Source organism: Tamandua tetradactyla, chromosome X (genome assembly GCF_023851605.1).
Source record: "Tamandua tetradactyla isolate mTamTet1 chromosome X, mTamTet1.pri, whole genome shotgun sequence".
In the NCBI taxonomy this organism is placed as follows: domain Eukaryota; kingdom Metazoa; phylum Chordata; class Mammalia; order Pilosa; family Myrmecophagidae; genus Tamandua; species Tamandua tetradactyla.
In genome coordinates, this window is record NC_135353.1 from 14,781,197 (window position 1) to 14,784,174 (window position 2,978).

The following is a 2,978-nucleotide window of genomic DNA, read 5'->3' on the forward strand; positions in this document are numbered from 1 at the left end:
CACTGGAAAAAATACATGTAACACTAAGGAAGATGATCTCTTTTTTCACTTTGTTAGCCTACGTATTTACAAGATTTATAATGCAGTTGCTATAGAGTGCTCTTGGAATAAGGCTTAATTTCTGGCAAACTAAGGTAAGTTAATTTTTAAAGTAGCAATTCAGGAAAACAAGTAAGTTTTGGGATGCTGAGATGGTACCAACAAGCTGTGATGGCACAGATGAAAGGAAGGAAAGGGAAGGCTAAGCAAGCAGACTGACCAGCCAACGAAAGAGCCAACAACAGCAATGAGCTTTGTTAGCAACTCATCACTAATGTTATCTAATCAACTGCCTACCAAGTTAACCCGAGCTCCCCTACCGTAAACTTGGGTTCGGCTGGTTCCCTGCCTGCCTACTCAACTGTGGTGGCAATCCCAGAAGCAGTACAAGTGTCTGTTTCCTTTGATTCTTGGGATTTGAAAATGGCTGCACAATCAACACCGAAAGTTGTGCGAAAAACACCACAAAGACATCTCTAAATGAGTGCTTTACTAATATGATACTGAACAAACAGCTGATGCCAGTGAATATTTGGGCTTTGATGCAGCAACAACAGCAGCTAACCAATGTCAGAGACAGAAGACTGGTCCAGCAGCATTAAAACTTAAGCAGAGCTTAAAGCAACATTTGGGTAAGAGCAACATCCAGATACAGTGAGGCTGACCCATAGGGATCCTGGCCAGGGGAGCAATCAGAGGATGAGGCCTGCCCATAGCCCAGAGAAGTTTGCCCAGAGGAGGATTACATTGGGGACGTGCCACAAGATCCCTGCTTAGGGGTGGATGTCACTCCAAGGATACAACCTGCTCCAAGGTGGATGAGCTGTAGCTGCCTGAATGGGCTTAAGAGAGGTGGTGTTCAAGGTCATAGAGGTCCTGAGAGAGGGGGCCTAGGGAGTGTAGCTATGGGTTGCAGTGAAATTGAGGGTAGAGTTTGGAGTGTGATAGGTCAGGGAAGGGGGGCTTTGGCCGAAGGAGACATGCCCTTACTTACCCAGTACTGACCAAGGAGCAGCTAGACAATAAGTTGGATGCATACATGTTGAAAATGAAAGAACACCTGCATGCATAGTTGGATGCCTACATGGCACAGACAGATCCTGAAACAAATGACTGAAGCCTGCCCACCCTCTCATGAAAGACTCTTGTTAAAGTTACCGCATCTGTACATAACCTTGAAATAACATATGAGAATAAATCTGATTGATGTTGGAAGGACCTATCACAACAGTCTATGGAATGACTTGCCATGAGTTTGTACATTTAGTGTGTTCTTTTTATTTTGTGATAGTGTGTTGCATGAAACTCTTTTTCCTTTGACTGGGATATATATATATATATATATATTTTTTTTTCCCAGCCCAGAAAAAAAAAGGCAGAGTTGGTTGATTTTTTAAAAATATCTCTCATTTTTTAAATAGAAACCTTACAAATGTACAGCACAAACAGTGAACCCTAATATAAACTAGAGTACAGTTAATAGTATATTTATAATAATATTATTTCATCAATTGTAACAAAGTTATTACACTAATGCAAAGTGTTAGTAATAGAGAAAACTAGGTGAAGGTACAGTACATGGGAACTCTGTATTTCTGCATGAATTTTCTGTAAACCTACTTTTTCCAATAATAATAAGAAAAAAAACTATCAATACCCCTTATCTAGTGATGTGCATACCCCTATCAGAGTCATTACAACCTGACCTTTTCCAGACTGAAAAATCATAGAAGAGGAAAATTGCTGGCCTAGCTGAGCCCCTCAACAGTGCCCATATTTTGTAGGGTCAGCAGCAGGCTTTTGTTTTGGTTTTTCAGTTTTCCTTTTATTGGAGAGGGTAACTAATAGATTTGATAAAACACTGTTATATTCATATGGGAAGCTATATTAAGTGGCATTTTCTCCTGGCATATTCCTCTGCTGGAATAGGAAAAAATAGTTCTGTTAGGCCTCTTGTTCACTTTTCATTCTGTGTCTTCATGTATTTCCCTTTTTTCTGCCTCTCACATGCATCCTTGTTGTCCAACTGTGCTTCCATGCAGTCTGCAAACCAACTTCTTCTGTTATTCCTCCCTATTTACAGCTTGCACCATAGGATAAGATAGATGCCTCAAATGTGCACCAGATTTTGCACACACCTAATACTTTATTACTTGAAAGACTTAGATAGTTTTACTTAGTCCTTTGTAGACATTTAGCTCAACAGGATGCACTCGATTAAGCTGTTCATATCCCGAGTCTTACTGTATTAATTCAAGGCTCTCAGCATCCAAAACTTGAGACACAGCAAGAGATTTGAGGATTTCTCAACATCATCATTTTAAAAATAATGTTTTGCTGGTCACAGGATGTAGGTGCTTCCCTCCTCATTTGATGTTTACCCTGGAAATCTGGCAGAGGACTGAAGATTGTGCTCACTAAACACTAGCTTTGCCCAGATAAACAAAATAAATATAGCTTCAACCTTCCAGGGGAGAGATGAAGTGAAAATGAGTTAGTAAGACAAGCTGGTCTCCTAACATATTAACTTCTTAATGAATTGGACTCTATTGATTTGTTATAAAGAAACAGAAGAAAGACTTTGCCAAAATCTGTCTTCTACCTTCTACATATCCCACTAAGGAACGAATCACTAGCAGGTTTTCCTCACCCACCTATGTATATTTGAAGACATAGAACTGTACTTGGCCCAGGCAGTGAAGTAAAAGGGCATAATGACTAAACAGTGGTCCGGTACTACTACTACTACTTCTACATATCAACAGCGTTAATGGGTAATGTTTGTTCGATGCTTTCTGCAGGCCAGCATTGTGCTCAATGCTTTACTCAGGCCATTCCATCAAATCTTTCTAATAACCTTATAAGATGAGAGTGATATAGTCATTAACCCATTTTCCAGATGAAAAAACTAAGACTCCAGATGTAAGAGATTGCCCAAG

General features: G+C 39.9%; 1 pseudogene; it reads left to right on the forward strand.

The window, feature by feature from the left end:
* Window positions 1-462: 462 nt before the first annotated feature.
* Window positions 463-1,156, forward strand: LOC143671135 (chromatin target of PRMT1 protein pseudogene; annotated as a pseudogene).
* The last annotated feature ends 1,822 nt before the right edge of the window (window positions 1,157-2,978 follow it).